At 34.9% G+C, this 20523-nt stretch overlaps 2 protein-coding genes and 1 long non-coding RNA gene across 4 annotated transcripts in view; 2 read left to right on the forward strand and 1 right to left on the reverse strand.

The window, feature by feature from the left end:
• Positions 1 to 20523, reverse strand: part of LOC137488123 (uncharacterized) — a 590350-nt gene that overhangs the window by 502819 nt on the left and 67008 nt on the right. The gene's annotated exons all lie outside the window — the stretch shown is intronic.
• fut8a (fucosyltransferase 8a (alpha (1,6) fucosyltransferase)) overlaps positions 1 to 20523 on the forward strand; it is a 187294-nt gene that overhangs the window by 111287 nt on the left and 55484 nt on the right.
• LOC137488122 (uncharacterized) lies at positions 5812 to 9277 on the forward strand. Its single transcript, XR_011007038.2, has 5 exons — positions 5812 to 5866; positions 7117 to 7222; positions 7347 to 7417; positions 8631 to 8815; positions 8982 to 9277. It is a non-coding gene; the product is annotated as an uncharacterized lncRNA (long non-coding RNA).

Raw genomic sequence — 20523 nt, forward strand, 5'->3', positions numbered from 1 at the left:
TATTTGCAGCAGCTTTTTTTCGCGCAACAGAATTGCGGCGTTGGGAAGCCGTCAATGAATAAAAACAAGGTCAATAGTGAAATCGGCTTTTCATTGTATCCCTATTACCTATATCAATGCATTGAAGGCCTTTTATGGTGTCATCACGATAGAATAGCCTAAGTTATAAATAATTTAAAGAACAAATTTATAAAAACTCACATTACATAAATAAACAATTAAAAATATGTTTAGGTTGTCTTTATTTAATTGCCCTCGTGATGATTGTGTGCTTATGTGCATTTTACTTATAACGTGATTCAAATGATGGATCTGCGACAGAGAAACTAGGGGTTTTGGGAAACATGCATCACTATATTTTTTTTTTTCCCAAACCGCAAGCCGCAAGTTACTGTACGTCTTTTTTTGGGAAAGCACCCCATGTCCGCTAGCGCCTCTTTCTCTGGGCAAAAAGGAGTTGATTTTTAAAATAGTAAATATATAGATTAATTAAATATTCAGCAAAAGAGACATTTATTTCATATTTTACTATGTATTTCATCTGATAGGCAAATCTTTTATAGCTTAATTAAACACATATTGTCAAAACCCACACATAGGCCTATTGTATGAAAATGAAAAGGGCATTTTTTGTTATTATTAGACTACTATTTATTTGTTGCCTAGGCTATTTTCACATTTTCACATTTGAGGTGCTTTATTGGCATGACAAATAACTGTACATTCGTTTTGCCAAAGCAGTGCAGCGTCGCGTCTCACAAACAAGACAGTGCAAAAAGGGCATAGTGCAAACAAATATGAAAATAACATAATAAAAAAATGATTAATAAAAATAAAAATAGAATAAAAAAAAGATCAGAAAAAAGGCAATATATGCGACATGACATCGCTCTCATGCCACGATTTGAGGATAAATTCGCTTTTAGGCGCTGCTTTGAATAAAATAAAACTATTAAAAAGCACATTAAAGACACTCATAAAATAAAACATTAATAAAGGAGTATCTTATGAAAAAACACCAATTGACGGGCTCTGCTTTCGGTTTTAAAAGAATCAAGCAGCTTTAAAAATATAATTTGCTGAAGAGAAATGACAGAGAAAAAAAGATTAAACATATCGGCACTGTAAAAAGAACATTCCTCTTTGATATATTCTTTCGACTCCGACACATCAGCTAAGATTATGAACGACGGAGTGTCTCTCCTGCTTCAGTAACGTGTCCCGCTGGTTATAAAGGAGGAGGCGGTGAGAATGCGCTGCTTAGTTTCGGCTCGATATATTTAATTAAAAACTAACACCGAGCTGCTTATAACGCTCAAAAAAGTTAAACTAAAATGCACAACTCTTGTTGGTTTCACCTGCGGGATGCACAATGAACCTAACGCGCCATTATTTTAATTCTATATTCGTGAAGAATGAGCCAACCGCATATGCTAAGTCAGTCCTGTTGGTCGGGACTCTCTGCTTTATAACTTATTAGTTTATTACAATAATCACACTTAGCTTTGCCATCGTTCTTCACCACATATAGCCACTCAACACATCTTGCGGTCCATCTTTAATGTTTAGATTATTGAAGGTGCTATTGATGTTTGAGAAAAAAAAATAATAGTACTGAAACCAAATTATTAAAAATAAACTTGCGGGACTTCGTTTATGTCCTGCGGCAACATTATTTTTATTACACTTTAAGTGATCTGCTTGAGGTAGGTCACGTTTATCAATGGTAAGTTTTAGCCTAAGTTTACATCAATAACATAATGTGCATTGTCCTTTACCATACAAAAAAAGTAAAAAAAAAAAAAAACATTTATATAGCATTTATTTTTAAATGCATTAAAAAACAAGCGCATATCTTAGCCTTGAGTTTGTTCACACTCTGCCTGTATTAACATAAATGCTGTATTTTAATATAGCTAATTTTGATTAGCTTTAACTGACAGCCTTTTCTTCTTTTCCGCGGTTATGCGGCATTATATTTCACACGCATATGCAAGGTGACTGAATATGAAATTAAAATACAAAACTTACTGAGCCATTAAGTAAAAAAACAAAACAAAACCGTTATACTTTAAAGCTGAACATTGACGTTTTGAAACAAAAAAACGGAACTGAAACTAAATTATTAAAAATAAACCTGCCAGACTTAATTTATGTCCTATTTTCATTTTTTATTTATTTTCATTATTTGTTTATTATTATGTACTATAATTGAAACATAAAATGAGATAGTAAAATATAATCAACAACGAAAATGTAAATAAAAACGTAAATTAAAAACATAAATGAAAATATCTTGTCTTAGTCCTATCAAAATAGCAAACTACATCTCTCTATATTTAGACTAAAAGACTGCTTTATTTATTTATTTATTTATTTATTTATTTATTTATTTATTTATTTATTTAAGACTACTTATTTGTACTGAATGTTTATGCTTTCACTTTAGTTGTCTTTCATTTCTTCAATTCTATTTTCCAAAACGAATCCTCTTTGCACTTAAAAAGTTTACAATAAACCAGGTAAACAAAATTTAAATGTAAGTTGAGGTGATCGCAAGTTCACAACTGTGAGGTGATGTGCTCTACCGACAGGATAATCTATATTATTTTGCTGTTTTTTAAATGCGCACGTTTAAGATTTGAGATAATAACATTGCCATGATAGTCAAAGAAATCAAAACATTATTTTCACCCCAACGCAATTTAATCGGGCACTGAAGGCTAATAACTTAATTCTTATATTTGCTTTTTGACTTCTCACCATGTATCTTTCCTACAGCATGGTATAGTGTAAGAGCATGTCTATTACCAGAAAAACTAAATTAAAATTATATTTTAATTGAACACATCACATCACATACAGTAAGCTACGCCTACAGAACAGTCTTTAACATTGTGAAAAGGCAAAGCTGAATATCTGTGGTTAAAGTGCCACCCAGCGGTCAAATGCTGCTGGCTCATCAAGTACCGCCGTCGCCGCGGTATGAATGGCGGCACAAGGAACACATTGAAGTAGTAACATCTGTAACAGTCATTTTAAAAATGATTTTAACAGTTATTATTTAAAACAGTAAAAACATGGTCAATCGTTTGGTTGAGGGGCCGTCGAAGGGTTAGTCTTGATAATTAAATAAAAAACACTAAAACTTATTTAATCATTAATTTAAATGGTTTATTCAGAAATTAAACAAATTTCAAAAGCTGAAACCACATGGGGACCTATTTTAAATCTCTTGAAAATCTAGCATTTTACCCATATATTCATGACACTGACTTTGTCAAAAACGTGATTACTGTCATCCTTTTTTTTATATGTTTATGCTACATATGTCATATATATGTATATTTGGTAACTGATATGATCCCTCGCTATTTTCTTTTTTGCTCAATAGTTTTGTCAACTATTTTGTGTTATATATTTCTTCTTTTTATTGGTATTGTGCTGTTTTTGTTAAATATCTTATAAAAATGTTAAATATAACAAAATATTACAAAAAAAAGAAACAAATGTCTTTATGAATGAATCAATTATTTATTATCCCTTTGGTAAAATAATTTTTAATTCATTTAAAAATACTGCAGTGTTGCTCTGAGATACGCAAACGATCTGCTACGGCTTTGTTTAGAACTGTTTTATTGGTAAACATGAAAGAAAAAAAAAGTCTAAAATGTAACCTGAACTGTTGGATAATATCACTTTTGTGGTCATGGTCATGCACTGACATTTAGGAATATTACTAAAATAGATCTTATTGCTTTCATGACTTTGATTAAAGGCTCAATCCATTCTAAAAGACATCATGAATGCTTTTTAACTCTCGTGGCATGTTTTTGTTTATTTTTTACGCAAGGTGAGCAATGTATTTGATACTGTGAATTCGCACATTTCTAAAACAATAGCCGTTTTTTCTTGGATGCTAAATATTGCACACCTTAACAGTGATCAGTTTCAGTGAAGTATTTCTCCGATACAGATCATTTCATTCTACAGACAATCATACTTGATTGAAAACAGCTTCTGAATGGGCCCTGAAAACCATGGAAAGTGCCTTTTAAATAGGAAAACTCAAGAGGCATTGTCTGAAAGGAATATTTGTATGAAAGAATAGGATCCGTACAAATTAGGCTCATTTAAATCACCAATAGCAATGCAAGATTTTTGCTTTCAATTCATTCATGAGTAAAGCCAAGAGATTCTGAACTCCTTAGCAAATTTGGCTTTTCATTTAGAAGAAAGGAGCTGTGAATATTGTTTGCTACATATTCACAGTAACTCTGATGAAAACTGGTTTTGAATTCCGATGATGTATTTGCATCAGATATTTGACTACAAAGAGTGCATACTGTATGTGTGTGTGAACATCACTTGAAGTAAAACAGGGAAAGCGTTATTTGTAATATATGAACATGTACCATCCTAATGAATTGAAACGGTTAGCTCTCCTCCTATCTCTTCACCGCAATACAGTATCAGCGATGTCAGTCTTTCATTAAGCACTTCCTGTGGGAATTATCAGGCGCTGATACACACACACGCGCACACACACACACGCCGCGATTCCCCATTAGAGCCCACTGATGCTTCATCTTGCTTTTATATTGACTCCTGCGTAAATGAAAAAGTGGATAGTGTGCACACACAGAGGGTTTGTTCAGCAGAAATTGGGATGAGTGACGGAGCAGGCCAAAGATGCTGCTGTGATTGATCCAGAGAGAGGAGTCTGATGAAAAAGAAGGTGTGTGTGTGACTTCAACACTGACAGACATTTATTATAATCGCACGCACACTTCTCAACTCACATCATGATGATTTGTGTTGTCGTTTGGAGTGGAATTGGAACTCATACTGCGATAATATCCATGCTCCATTCACATATACTTACCATATGTCCAAATAGGCCTACTTCTCTAATAAATAGTATGTCAAACAATAGCTGTGAGGATCAGTGCATGTACAGAAATACCAGAACCAAAGATGTCACTGTAGGGTACACATTAGTTTCTAATGACTCATTTTCACTTATTGTATGGTTTAAGTAACGTGGTACATTACTTTTTTCTTTATTTTCACTGTGAAACATACCAAAATAGCATATCGTACCACTTTTCAGGCAAGCTTTTACGAGTTCCCATGCTCATTCAGTCAAGATGGATGATGGTAAACGAACTTGGCTGACTTGCTGTCTTCAAAGGATGTTTGAACATCTTGTACTTAAAGGAGGCTCGCCTTAAGCCATACCCAGATAGCAGGCAGTAATCGGCCCGAGCTCGGCTGCCCCCCGGCGCCTCCGGCTCTGACTCGGCATCGGCGAGTGTTATCCGGGCCGAGTGCGGCCCGCAGCTCGCTCGCGCATATGCGGTTGTGATGCGGCTGTAAAGCACTGGCCCGATTCCGGTCAACCATATCCTGGCCGCTTCTGGCAAGGACTCGGCTGATGGCAACCGATTATGTTCTTATTTTATCTAGTAATCTGTTAGCTCCACGTTTAATGATAATTTGAGAAAATATTCATGGTACGATAGCAAAAAAAAAAAAAAGAATATTTAGTGTGGATGGTCGCAATGTTTAGACGCAAACAAAACAATATTATTTATAAATAGATTATACATGTCATCTAGAGAAAAACTATGTAAAATTCGCTTATTTTTGAGATAGCAGGCTCCTGTGCTGACTGTTTGTTTTTTTTTAAAGCAGAAGTTGGTTTCATAATAAACACATGCGTTACTAAACTCCTGATCCAAACTCCAATCCAGACGGTGGCGGTAATGCTCCAAAAAGCTGGTTGTCAACCACCATGGCACGAAGATCACAAGAAGAAAAAGTTTGGTTTTTCAATGATTTCACGTGGATTCGGGTCAGAAAGGTAAGCTTTTTACTGCTTGTGTTCTGTATAATTAGCGAATTTAGAGCTTAAAACATTTACACGGTGTTTGGTTGTAACAGCGTTTAGAAAATTTAAAACAGTTTGATACGAAATGTAACTTGCTTTAAGAAACACGACTGGAGCTAATGTATGCTAACGCTAACAGTTACAAACACGTCTGAAAGTTCCTTTTCCTTTTACACAATGTTAGATTTTAACGTGTGTAGTAACTGAAAACTATTTTAATTATTTTAAAGAAACATGAAAAGAATTTGTGTGTATGCTAACTTTGCGTTAAAGAAAGTTTCTGTAGACGAATCCATTAACTAACTTGGCAAAACGTGTTTTTTTTTTCCTGATTTAACATTATAAAGTACCGTGGATGTTGAAAAAAATCATTGTACAGGCGTATACTTATCCAACAGTATTAATTCTGTGATTATGTGTAAATAAAAACTAATCGTTTTGGATTAATAAAATATTATTGTTTATCTTGTTTATGCAGTTAGTCACGAAAATGATCGAAACTCGACTGTTTACTATTCTCTTTAAATTATCCAAGAGAAATATATTACTATGCACTTTAATTCATATGTGTTAGCCTATGTGAATCAATTATATCCTTTGTTCAAGCTGTAATGGTCAGTTAATGTAAAACTGAACGTCTTAAAGCAGATTTTGATGTATTTTTTTTTGTTTTTTATGTTATTGACAGTGATAAATTCTGATTTAAATGAATGGGTAACAATATTTGTTGGTTAAGTCTTATTGTTCTTGTTTAACAAAGGTTAGTGAGATCATTTTGCAGCACATCACGACCAAAGAAGTCAATGGCACACTCTTTTGAACGTGAACAGGCATGTTATAGTTGTGTGCTAAAAGTCCATTATAAGCTGTTAACTGCTGATATATTTTCAACATAGATTGAACTTTTCAGACATTACATTACTAATTGCTTCACAAACAGCTGAAATGGTTTATTGTTATTGGCTATCATCAAACATTTTTCACAATGGTAGGTTAATCTTCATGGGTACAGAATAATGCATGTGCTTGACCATCTTACAAATCTATGTCTCAGATTCATAAGGCTGTCACTCTGCATGAATCTCCGAATAAATCTTGTGCAACCTTCTGTGTACTGATTATTTACACTATAGGTATTATATGCATTAATTAACTTTGATAGTATTTCAGGATTTGAACTTTTCTTTACGGGAGGTTAACAACAATGTGATGTTTCATTATAGATGCATATGAGGAAGCTCGACTCAAACATCCACACGCAACTGTGATTTCTGACTGGTAGACGGATGAGGATGATGATCGCCTGTCATACATCTAAAGACAGAACAGGTTTGTTTGCAATTATTTTAAACACATACTGTCAACATTATGTCATTGATCTATTACAACCTGTGAGTTTTGCCCTGGCACTATACTAAATTGATGTTTTGTTTTGTAAATGTATCTGATTAAGGGACAGTATAGACACATCTATACCGAGATGAAGAAAAATTACTTGGTACAAAGAGGCTGGATAAAAGGCAGGTATGAAGATTTCAGAAATCAATGCAGCACCACAAGTACCATCACCATCAATGACTATGGCAGAAATCTTAAGACCACCGTCAAGATGCACAGATACTGTACATTCCAGTACACCAGGCGTGTCCAAACTATGGCTTTTTATAAATATCAATAGAATCTGGCCCGCTATACAAAAATGAACGTAATTCAAAAAATAACCACCGGGTGTCGCTATTACATGCATTCAATTAAGCAGCAGTTCTTGTTATGATCTATATATCTATCTATCTATCTGTCTGTCTGTCTGTCTGTCTATCTACACACAGTTGAAGTCTGAATTATTAGCCCTCTCATTGATTTATTTCTTCTTTTTTTAAATATTTCCCAAATGATTTTTAACAGAGCAAGAACATTTTCACAGTATGTCTGATAATATTTTTTCTTTTGGAGAAAGACTTATGTTTTATTTCGGCTAGAATAAAAAGCGGTTTCAATTTTTTTATGAACCATTTTAAGGTCAAAATTATTAGCCCCTTAAGTCTTCAGAACAAACCATTGTTATAAAATAACTTGCCTAATTACCTTAACTTGACTAGTTAACTTGATTAACCTAGTTAAGCCTTTAAATGTCACTTTAAGCTGTATAGAAGTGTCTTAAAAATATCTAGTCAAATATTATTTACTGTCATCATGGCAAAGATAAAATAAATCAGTTATTAGAAATGAGTTACTAAAACTAATATGTTTAGACGTGTGGAAAAAAATGTTTAACTCTCCGTTAAACAGAAATTGGGGAAAAAATAAACGGTGGCTAATAATTTAGGGGGGGTAACAATTCTGACTTCAACTGTATGTATACATATACTGTATGTATATATACACACACACACACACACACACACACACACACACACACACACACGTGTCTGTGTGATGTATGTAAAATTTGGCCCGCGACAACGTTTGTTTTTTTTGCATCTGGCCCTCGGTACACCTATGAACATTTACAGTCTTTGTTCTAGTGCAGTTTGAGATCAAGACAGAACTTATTGCATCTCGTGATGTCTTTGTAAGAATTGAAGACATCACTAAATTTGTTAAGGTTTAATGCAGCTAGAAAGTAAAGATCAACTAGAGAATATCAGCAGTGTCTAACCCACTGTTGTATTTACAGAAGTTGTATGAGAATAAGCTACAGGTTGATTTATACTAATCTGTTATTTTTCTTTTTTAGCACGACTGACTGAAGTTTTAAAATTATGCAACGTCATAAAGCAGCAGCTGGGCCTGATTCTCACAAAACCAAAACAGACGTGATGAAATTCCAGATGTAAACACATTTGACCTTCCTTTGGCCAATTTGATTTGGAAAAGCTTGAAAATCAACTAAAGGAGCAGCCCGAACAAATGAAGAAACTGGTAAGTTCAAGCTCTTGCTAATTTCAAAGTGTTTTAAGTTTATTTGTTTTTTTTTATTGTTTTTTTTTTTTGCTTCGTAGGTAGCCTACTTTTTTCCTAATTTTTTCTTTTTTTTTTACATTAGTACTTGTTCACTACTAATTATCTGTTTATCTTTTAATCACAGATGGAGTGAGGACAAATGTCCATACCACGCCACTGATAAAGAAGTGGAAAAATGCATTACAAGGTAGCTACAACTTGCCCCTGACAGGGATGGAGGAAGAAAGAAGAGAAAGCTAATGTGTCAAATGTCTACATCACTATTTTGTTTTATTTTTTAAACAACATTTTAAGTGTATTAGGATGTTCCCTGATACTTGAACAATTTGTTTCTTTCATTTGCATTTATATATATATGTATATATGTATATGTATATATATATGTGTGTGTGTGTGTGTATATGTATGGTATGTATGTATGTGTGTGCGCCAAATTCTGAAGAAACATCTTGATACATTTTTAATAAACGTAATACCAAGAAAATTATAAATATAAAATTGCACAAGACGTGTGTATATATATGAAATGTATAATCATCTCACTCATGTCTTGCTGTTTGTGCAATTGATTTTGTTCAAGTTTATTTAAAAATAAGTTTGACTTTATACTTCTGCAATTATTTATATATATATATATATATTTGTTTGTTTATTATTATTTTAATGTTTTATTAAAAAATGTTTCAAGATGTTTCTTCAGAATTCTGCAGTACTTTTTACAAGTTTGACTTGGATATTTTACGGATTGTCATTGGTATTTTTAAGATGTTTCTTGCTATATCTTAAATTGGTTTCTATATTTAGGTTTATATAAAATTTAGCTGTTTTTTACAAATTTTTAATTCAAGTCTATTGGGAAAACAGGGTTGTTTTAAAAAAACATCTGTGTTTGTGTGTAATTTTTAGATTTTTTGTTTAAATATTTCTGTGTGTCTTTATTGTGCTGTTTTATTGTTGTTTTTATATTGATATTCTTGTGCACTACAAAATTATTTATAAAATTTTAGTACTATTTTTTCCATGCAATAAACGTTTAACATTTATTTATTTTGTCATTTGTCTGATTATTTTCGTTACAGAATATGTATGCAGTTTGCACTTTATTCAAAGGTTAAACGCAGTGCTTACACTTTGTGTTTACATTAGCCTGTGTTTGCTGTTATATAAATTCAAATGGTTGTAATACCATATATCAAGTACCAATGTAATACCAAAAGGTTTTATAAGGTGTATAAATACGGAGTCGCGCCAGCTCCGGGCCGCAGCGCACATTACCCTCGCGCCGATTCCGGCGCGGATGCGCAGCGTCGGCTCGCTTACGGCCGCCGCATCTGGCCCGCTTGATTCGGGCCGGAATCGGGCAGTGAGTCCACAGGCATCCGGCCCGAGTCCGGCAGCCGAAGTTGGGCCGAGGGGTTAGTCTCCGGCAGGCGACAATCTAGCCGGAACTGGCCCGAGTGTATTTTGCTATCTGGGTATAGACAAACTCCTCTGTACCTCTGAAGAGAAATACTGAGTGATTAGTTGGAGGATAATGTGAGGTGGTGGGATGTCGAACATAACGGTCAGCTGACACAGTGCAAAGGCTGAGGCTTATACTGTGGGGGAAAAAGTAATGCATTTAATATTTAAGACGACTCTCATATCAAGAACAAAGTCCCATGTCAGGCGTGTAAAAGAGTGTAAAAATGTTGATGGTTCTGTGGGTTTCGTCTTTTAAATCTGATCTTTATTTAGAATTTTCTATTGGATTTGATTCAGGTGATTGGCTGGACCATTGTACAGCTTGATTTTCTTTCTCTGAAAGCTGAGTGTTTTCTTGGCTGTGTTTTGAATCGATGTCTTGCTGAAATTTCCACTCTTGTTTCATCTTCATCATCCTGATGATGTACTGTAGATGCTGGACTGAAGCAGCTAATATTTACACTGACGGAGGGCAGAGGTTTGCTGAATAATTACTGAGAGATTACAGCTCCTGTCTGGGCTTTCTCACCTTCCTTTCTTCATGTGTTTAATACTTTTTGCTGTGGTATTTCATTTTATTATACATAACTTCATTTATAAACTAATTAGTTTTGTCTTCTTTGCATGTATAGATTGGTTGTTACCGACACCTGGGTCCGTTCTTCGTATGTGGATTACTCAGTTAGCTGGATTTGGTTATTGACGATTTGACACGATCGAGGATTTTCTCATTCTTCAAAGCTGATCCAAGAGTTGTCAGAGTTCAACTCAAACCTGGTCGGGAGCAGGCTGAATTCATATAAACAGGATTAGATTGGCTGAGTTCAAGCAAAAAAAATACTGAAAGTATGTACCAAATGCTGATATTTTCTTGGAAAAATAGTAAATATTTTAAACTATATATATATATATATATATATATATATATATATATTAATAAAACTTGTGCAATCTGCACTCCAAAATGAAAGTACAAAGACTGCCACCTGGTGGTGCAAAGACAAAACTTATTGACATTAACTTTTTAGATCACTTTAGTACAATTTGTGTAATATAATAGACATGCACAATATTAAACGCAATAATACATTTATGCAGTCATAAACATGTTTTGACAGTTAATATGCCAGTGATTTGATGCTTCATAAAAGTTGCAGATACCTTTACCAATATCAAAATGCTTTTGTAACCATCCAGTTTTTCTTTACACCGATTAAAAAAACCGTCTACTATAATACTACTATAGTAAGGAAAATCGGCTCTAACTGTAAAACGAAATAAATTGCTCCTAACACATGAGAGGGCCAAGCATGCAGCCCGCAACAAAGTGTAAAGTTATTGCGTATCATATTTAACAAATTGTTTAATGCGAATTTTATATAATTTAGCTCACATGGATAATTGAATATTAATCAGATGACGCCATTACGCTGCTGTGCCGTCAGCCAATTGTTGCATTGCTGATCGATAGATCTGTCCTTCACAACACACGCAGCGATCTCAGATCAGTTCATCCAGACATTTTATCTGATTCACAAACTTGTTTGAAGAACCAAATTAGCCAGAGATTAGTTATCAAGATGAACAGATCCAGGATCTGCCAAATCATCTTAGATCATTTAAGTGAGGTACGAAGAACGGACCCCTGGTGAAAATTTCAAGTCAACAGCTCCTTTATAAATATGTTTTCTGAGAAAAATGGTGATGTGTTGTCGTAATAATACAATGACAGTGTACAGCACAGAATCTGCTGTATGTCCTGTATTGTTGTTACAAGGCCAATCACATGAGGCGTATAAACGTGTGTAAAACATAAGGCACCTTTTCTCTCTATTTTGTCTACATTTAAAACTAACAAACTTGAGTTCGCAAAGACATGATATGTGAACGGCCCGTACAGCTTTCTTCTTTGAGCAAAAATGGCATCGATCACAACTTTCTGGGCTTTATTATTCCTACCAAGTAAGAGTACTTTTGACAGTAAAAACTCAAGCCTGATTCAATTCAGTTCATCTTTATTTCTATAGTGCTTTTGCAATGTAGATTGTGTCAAAGCAGCCTATCAGGGTGACCTGTACTAAATAGTAATGAACTGTTATAAACTGTCCTGCTCTTTGTAAACAAAACACGGAGGTACACTTTGGAAGCTTTAATTTGGCCCACACTCTATCTGCCTGTGTAGAAACATACAGATTTCCACATATTTTCAAGTCCATTATTCAACCTATTAATTTTCTCATATGCACATGTGTAAATAAATATTTATGCAGTTTTTTTTATATTAATTTCAGTATTATTATTAAATATTATCCAAATATTTAAACAAATTATGTACAGTGCAATTTGTAAACTAATAGTTTCTGTCTTTTAATCCATGTATTGTAATACATAGCATTACAAGTTTTTCAACACAGACTCCATGTGAAAACGTACCCCTGTATACATTTCTGGAGATTGCAAATTAAGTACCCAGAGAAACATGCATTTCGTCTTTAAAATCAACAATACGGGCCGGTATGATGCCGCTGCAGCTTCTGTTTCTTTTCGTGCTCCCAACTGACTGCTTACCTACACGTGGACGGCTTTTCTGTTGTTACTAGCTTGCCCAGTGGCTCGCTGCATACGTTGGTGGACTTGAGATGCATAGAGGAGTTGACTGCGATAATGGGGTTCGAGTCTGAGAAAGAACGCTTCCAGAAAGCAGGTAAGACAAAAACAAAAGCCAAAAAATAAAATAAACAAGTAAACAACAGGATGAGAACGTGGTAGATCTGAAAATGTGGTAAAAATTCAGGCGGCCGCGAGGGCTTTTCTGGATTATTTTTGAAAACACTACCGGTTAGGTTTAGAGAAGGGGTGAGTGGGGGGAACAGGTCGGTTAGTGGACAACGGCTTGTTGAATTTACGCAAGAAAAGCAGGCACAAATGGCACTCGTGAGAGAAATTTGAGATCTGAAAAAGTGTACACAGCAGACTCTGGTGGATTCACCACACAAAAACTGCACAAAAAACGTACCTCCTGGGATGTATTTTGCGCATTCTAGAAATGTATACAAGGGTACGTATAGGTAATGAGCCTGGCTTGAAGTTTTCAGCTCCTGCATTTTCAAATTCATTTTGCATAATCTGCAGATTTTCTTTTACAAAATTCTGCACATAAATAGAAAAATAAATTCCATGGATTGTGTCTGGCCCTGCCTCTGAGGGGCCATAAACTACATGTTTGTAATAATTTGTCTAATTTGTTCACTTCAGGCACTAATATGTAGCTTTCAAGTAGCAGTGTTGACAGTTCAACACGTACCTTTGGAAATGGTACCACCATAGTGAAAGCTTTTGTATTTTTGCCTTTGCACCTGATTGTTGAAAAACCTCATGTGGATATATGGATAAATTTTGAAATAGCATGATAGCATGGTAGATGACTCAGGTTGGTTTTATTTTTTTTGCACACACATTCAAAGCTACGTACAATAATATATGTTTGCTGTTTGCTCCTGTTTTCTTGATTCTCAGGGGTGTTTCTTGGTGTAGATCAACATATGCAGGTCTATTTCTTTATGTGATTTCCACTGGTGTTCTCAGTTCTGTTCCAAGTTGCTTTTTGTGTTGGTTGTTTTTTATTTTTATTTAATTCTGCTCTCCTCCATATCCGAGTTCATCGGTGTGACAGCAGCATTCGGCATTTTGATTTCTCCAATTCATTTTCCAGGAGTAGTTCATCCATCTCCTCCCTTGAACACTGTCTCTGGAAATATTTTGTGTGCAGAGAAAATTGAAAAGAAGGCAAGGATAAGGGTGGAGATGGACTTTGACTGATAAAGCTGATGTTTTGCATGATAAGAGCGGATATTTACATTTTTTATGACGCCACACAGATTCTTCTGAACCAAGACATGTGCCAACATGTGCAAAACCATCTGTTTCTACGTTTTAGATCATTTTAAATATTATTATAAAGTGGATTAATAACATTAATCCAATATTAGTTTAATATTGATGTTAATTGTTAAATCAGCAGCAAAACTCTTTAGCCTGGGTTTTATGGTGCCTTGAATAAAGTGGCATTGCTTTGTCATTCCTCTGGAAATTTAAAGATTTCAAATGGTTATCACAACAAGACTCATACAGTATATAATAAATGAAAATAGAAGCACATCTAATGATATAAAAACCCAGGCTCATTCTGAAAACGTGCCACTATATACATTTCTGGAGATTGTGAAATATGTCTCAGGAGCTACGTGCAGTTTTCATTATCACGAATGCACCAGAGGTCACTGTGTACACTTTCTCAGGTCTCAAATTTATCTTGCGAATGCCATTCATGCCTGGTGATCTAGCGTAAATCCACCAAAGACCTCTATTGACTGACCCACGTTCCTCCTTCCCTAAACCCAAGCAATAGTGTTTTCATAAACACCTGATTGACCTGCCCACCCACTTCTGTAAACCCAACCAACAGTTTAAATAAAGCAATCCAGAAAAAGAAAAGTCCTCGCCTGATTTTTACCACGTTTTTAGATTTTACCACATTCTTACCTTGTTATTTACTTGTCTATTTTATTTTATGGCTTTTGTTTTTGTCTTATCCAATTTTTTGAATCAATTTTCGCTGGACTCGAACTCTGTCATTGTGGTCAACTCCTCTCTTTGTTTCAAGTCCGTCAACGTACATGGCGAGCTATACTGGACAAACTGGAAACAGCGGCAAAGCCGTCCATACAGAGGTAAGCGGTCACCTGATAAGCGCGAAAAGGTTTGGTATCATACCGTCCCATAAAGTCTCCGTTTAAAAGATGAAATGCAGCCATATGTACTTCTGGCTACATAATTTGCGATCTCCAAAAACACATATAGGGCTATGTTTTCAGAGTATCAGCTATAAAATAAATGTTACTGCTTACACTGTAAAAAGTGAAAACCTAAACAAATTATTTGACTTGTTACAATTAAATGAATTAGGTTTGACAAATTAAATTTATGATGTTATATTTTACCTAATAAATGAAGTTAGTTCTTTTAGGTGTAACAAGTAATGTATCATTAATAGCGAACAATACTTGCACTTGCCACAAAACATAAAATTATTATTATTATATTAACATAGGAAGGAAATGATTTGTACTGTACTGTGTGTACTGTTCCATTCTTGTTCTCTAAAATAAAGTAGTAAAACTTGTTACACCTAAAAGAACTAACCTAATTCATTAGTGAAAACTGTCATAAATTGGCAGTATGGTGGCGTAGTGGGTAGCGCAACTCCCTCACATCAAGAAGGTTGCTGGTTCAAGCCCCAGCTGAGTCAGTTGGTGTTTCTGTGAGGAGTTTGCATGTTCTCCCCTTGTTCGTGTGGGTTTCCTCTGGGTGCTCCGGTCCAAAAACATGTGCCATATGGGAGTTGGTTCAGCTAAAATTGTCCTTAGTGTATGTGTGTGAATTAGTGTGTATGAATGTTTCCCAGTGATGGGTTGCAGCTGGAGGGTATCTGCTGCGTAAAACATATGCTGGATAAGTTGGTGGTTCATTCCGCTCGGTCGAGCCCTGATTAATAAAGGAACTAAGCCAAAAAGAGAATGAATGAACTGTCATAAATTAAGTTTGTCAAACTAAATTCATTTAATTTTAACAAATCAAAGTAATTTAAGTTTTTATCTTTTACAGTGTATCTCATACATTTTGAAATGAGTTCATATCAAAATTTTTTTATTTATCTACTCTATTTGCAGTCCAAATAAGAGAATAACATTTCAGATTTGCTTTGATTTTACTAATTAGCACCAGCCAATACATATTCCTTAGAGGCCCCCCGCATAAGTGCCAGGAGCCAATCAGAACATGAGCCAAGTGTGGAGACTGTGAATTCTGGATTCAGTGACGGTCCATTAGTGCTTTTTAAATGTGACTAATTACATTTGAGTTCAAACTTGGCCTTTTATTTGGCCTCTCTGTTTAGTGCGCCTGTAATAAAAAAACATTAAACTGTAATTAGCTCTGATTTGGCTTTCCCACACTCAACTCGCACTGACAGATTTCCAAAACAAACTATTCTACACCACCTCCAGTCATCTGTAAAAACACATACACATAAACACACAGTTCTCAGGACTCAGATTTGTATAACAAAATTGCATTTAAAGAAGCTCATCATTTGCAATTATAATGTGCATTCAAAGAACCCCATCTTTTGCAAACACAAGCAGTCAGTGACATCGCACATAGAAACACTTTGAAAAATGATTTAGCAGGACATTCTACCTAAAATATTTGTGATATATTGTTCATCTCTTAATTTTTTTATAGCTTAGCCCTTTATTTATCAAGGGTCGCCACATCAAAATGAACCACCCACTATTCCAGCAAATGTTTTACACAGCGGATGCCCTACCAGCCACATCTCAGTACTGAAAAAACTATGTTACATTAATATACGGTCATTTACCAACAATATTGCCTATTGTATTCCATTAAATAAACATTTGACCTTATAGGATTGATTTAATTAGACATTCAGTTAACGAACAACAACATGTTAATTAAATGTTAATTAGCACTCGGTTAAATAGCTCTGAGTTCAAATATCCTGGCAGATGGGACTCCTTAACGGATATTGTTTTCTTTTCATGTGGCTCTTAGTTGATATTGTACAGTTATCCGATTTAATATCTGAGGGCAAACAAATGCAGTGATTTTTTTTTTTTCTTACAATCGTAGATCATTAGCAGGGGAAAAATATTACACGAGCCGATCAATTGACAGCTTTCTCCATAATTCATAAAGGTCCAAGCTCTTCATTCCACTTTGTACTTGTGCTTAATGTAACATATTTTGTGTGTAGCATTCAGCTGGGTTGTTTTTATAATAACATTGGACAAAATGATACATTTGGATTCAATAATACAAAATGTGCTGTGAGAATATAAACACAGGCTTATTGTGCATATGTAACCCCTTATAAATTTCTGGAGAGTGCGAATTGTGTAGCCAAAGCTATGTTTACTGCATTTTTATCTTTAAAACAAATGCTACAGGGTGGTATGTCGCCGCCAACAGTTTCTCTTACTTTTTGCATTACCGGTTAACTGCTTACCTCCATGTGGACGACTTTTCCAATTTTACCAGTTTACCCAGTACCTCGCCACATATTTGGCAGGCTTGAGAGGCAGAGCGTAGTTAACCCTGATGCCAGGGTTCAAATCCGGCAAAGAATGGTTCCAGAAAGCAAGTAAAACAAAAACAAAAGTAAAGTAAACAAGTTAATTACAGTGTGAGACCTTGGTAAGATCTAAGAACGTATTAAAAATCAGGCTGCCACAAGGGCTTTTGTTTTATTGGATTACTTTTGAAAACACTGTCGGTTGGGTTTAGGGAAGGGGGATGACCGAGTCAACCACTGCTTTTGAAAACACTATCATTGGGTTTAAGGATGGGGATGGGCTGGGGGATCGTTCTGTCGGCCATTTAGTCAGTCAGTCAGTCGACAGCGACCTCTGGTGGATTTACACAAGAACAGCAGGCACAAATGGCACTTGTGAGGGAAATTTGAGATCTGAAAAGCGTACACAGCGGACCCTGGTGGATTCCTGAAAACAAAAACTGCAAAAAACAAAAAAACGTACATCCTAGGACGTATTTTGCAATCTCCAGAAATGTATTAGGGGTATCAATAATGAGCCTGGTTTTGGATAATGGAATATAATCGATAGGTGCTGAAGAAAGTAAAAATAAAATAAAAAAAACGGACACTGAAAAAAAACATAAAATGGCATGAAATAGCATCTGTTTTGTTACCAGAATTAATCCATAGAATATATTTTATTTATAAGAGTGCTGTTGTATGGACAATATATGCATGGCACAATGTCTTCACTGTTTCATCTTCAAGTCAGTTTATAATGTGTGGGCTGTGTGTGTGTGTGTGTGTGTGTGTGTGTGTGTGTGTGTGTGTGTGTGTGTGTGTGTGTGTGTGTGTGTGTGTGTGTGTTTGTCTGTGTGTGTCTTCTTTTTCTGTCCATACAATGAAAATCAATAGGGTCCAGGGTTGTTTAGGATCAAAGTGACTTTTATTGGATAGTGAAGCATTTTTTCCCCTATAATATCGTTTCTGTGTTTATACAGTATAGAATCGGGTTGGAATAACTTTAGTAAACGTTTGGCAAAACGTTCAAAGGTTTTTATTTATTAATGCAGATTAAAATAAAGATGTTAAATTGCTATTATTAAATATATTATTTAATATAATAATAATAAATATTTTGAGGCACTTAAAGCACTTTACACATTTGAGGGGAAACTCCTCAACCACCACCTCAAATAAGGGCTGGAATACAGTGCTCAGCTTTTAAAATCTGAATGTGATTTAAAAAAAAAAAAAATTACAAATCATATTCTTGCTTTTACTTTAACAATAATAAATGACTTAAAATCTCTCAAACAAGCAGATTAAATGCATTCCATACACAACAGACTTTGACACTAGACATACGACAACCAAAAATAAAGTGTGCACTAAAAACTCATTTGATTTTTCTCTCATATGATGGAATCCCAGTCTGAGCTGAAACAATCATTCTGTGGCTATCTGACACAGTTATATTTGGCGAATTAGTGGCTAATAAAAAAAAGTATGATTTGTACACTGTAAACCCCAACAGTCAACTTTGTCAAATGAAATGAGTGTAGTGAACTCAGAATTGACTGAAAGTTAATTCTATTGATTAGAAAAGAGTTTCGAACTCAATGTTGAAGATAATGACTTAATTAAATACCTTATCACTTTAACTTAAATGGAGTAAGTTCACAGTACCTCAAACGGTTTTAGTTGCCTTAACTTAACATTTATTGGCTTTTACTGTGTTTAAATTGCTTCATTTACTCAAACAGATTAAGTTCACAGTACTCAGTAGGATTAGTTTTTAAACTTAAATGGTTTGTTGCATTTGGTTTTCTCAAATGGTTTGAGTTACCTTAACTTACTGGGTTTTTTAGTGTAGGCAAAAAGCAGATTGTCCAAAAAATATTGAATGAAATCATACAAATTCAGAAACTTTTACAAATTGCTATCAGATTGTGATACCCATCCAACACGACATCAAAATCTGCCAACTTTGTCTGCTAACAATCTGTACTTGACTTTCGCCTATAGCATTAGCACATTGGGCCGTAAATCTCCCCCCAAAAAAGTAATGTAATGCATTCCTTTAATCTGTACGCTGACATTTGAGAGTAGGCAATTGAAGTTTCCAACACTCCATGTTTAATCACAGTATAAGTAGAACCACAGAATCTTGTTTCAGCAACTTAAATACATTGTCGTTGTTGAACAGCACCGTGAACTTATTACAGGGACAATCCCTCTGGAGTCACCCAGGGTTAAGTGCTTTGCTCAGCAGCACACTGGCATTGGCTCTTGGCTTTCTCATGGCAGGATTTAAACCAGCAACCTTCCAGATACAAAAAATCTGAGCTTTAGCCACTACATCCCACCACCCTGTTATACTTGACACTAAGGCTGCACAATATATCGTTTAAGCATCGATATTACAATATGATTATTTCCAATAGTCACATCACAAGATATGCAATGTTATGTCTGCATTGTAATTTATCATTTGCATGTGTTTTTAAGGGCTGTGGCTGTGTAATGTGTGTAATGTACTCGAATTGCAGAGCACTGTTTTTTTGGCACACTTAAAAATGGAAAACTGATGTCTCTGAGCACTTTAACAGCTACAAAGAGACAAAGCTATCTCATTCATATTAAGATGTATCTCATTCACAATAGACCACGCTGATTGGTTCTAACCAACTATATGTCATTATTTAATGCACAGACATGCTGAAAACTCAATGACGTCACTTTGTACTGCCCAGTACTGATGGCCAATCACCAAGCTTGAATTTACACAATGACTTCAGACGTTGCTGCACTTTTTTATTAAACCGGAAGTATGAATTTGCTCTAAACAAAACAAAAACAACCAACTTTCACTTCTTAGTGAACTATATGTGTCATAATAGTGTTTTTAGCAACATAGCATATACACTCACTGGTCATTTTTTTAGGTACACATTACTGCCGTAATCTTCAGTGGCTTAAAATGATTAGTTTTAGCAGAAATAACACAACTAACAGTTCTGTTATGACATTATTAGAAAATTTGTATAGTACTGAATACGTATATTTGGCAATGTTGATGTGT

The sequence above is a fragment of the Danio rerio genome, chromosome 17 (genome assembly GCF_049306965.1).
Source record: "Danio rerio strain Tuebingen ecotype United States chromosome 17, GRCz12tu, whole genome shotgun sequence".
In the NCBI taxonomy this organism is placed as follows: Eukaryota; Metazoa; Chordata; class Actinopteri; order Cypriniformes; family Danionidae; genus Danio; species Danio rerio.